We start from the raw sequence: 787 nt of genomic DNA, 5'->3' as shown, positions 1-787 counted from the left end.
CACACACTCACACACACACACAGTGAAGGAGGGAAACAAAGTCAGACACATGTATCCAAATTATTACAAACTTTTTATGAACAACCCCAGGAGACTTTACCCGGCTGGGAAACTTTGATGCTGAGGCAGAAAAGTAAAAGCTAGGTGTAGGGTAACATGATTGTAATCTCTCAGCAGTGTGGAAGCTGAGGCAGGAGAATCTCAAGTTCAGTTCCAGTCTGGGCAGCAATAGCAAGATTAAGGCCAACAAAGGCTACATAACAACATCATGTCTCAAACAAAAAAGTAGACAATAAAGTAGGGGAAAGCCAGGAACATGTTGATGTGATTCAATAAAACATGCAAATATAAAATAAAAATCAAACAACAGTTTAAGAAAAAAAGATTCATGACAATGTTTCAGCTCTTCCTAGGACCCAGAGCTGATCTTGTTAGATTAGAAGGGGAAAATGCTACAGTTGTCCTCAAAGGGGGAAAAAACCTGGATAAATGTAAACATCCATTAATAATTTAAACAAAACAAAAACAAAACCTCTCTAAGTAGGACTATAGGGGACATTTATTGACCTAATAAAACCTACAGTGTGTGGAGAAATAGCCAGAAGATCCCTTTCAACTTCAGTAAGAAGAGATGAGGGCTGTGCTGAAGGCTAAGCACCCTTGGAGAGGTGCCTGCCAGAACAGCCAACCAAAGGAACATAAGTCTAAGAACTAGAAACATTATTCTGCAGGGCTTGGAAGATGCAAGAGAAGGTACTATGGGTCTATGGTCCTTCAGAGATTCACC

The sequence above is a fragment of the Mus pahari genome, chromosome 2 (assembly GCF_900095145.1).
Source record: "Mus pahari chromosome 2, PAHARI_EIJ_v1.1, whole genome shotgun sequence".
NCBI lineage: Eukaryota > Metazoa > Chordata > Mammalia > Rodentia > Muridae > Mus > Mus pahari.
Note: the sequence above shows the minus strand (reverse complement) of the source record.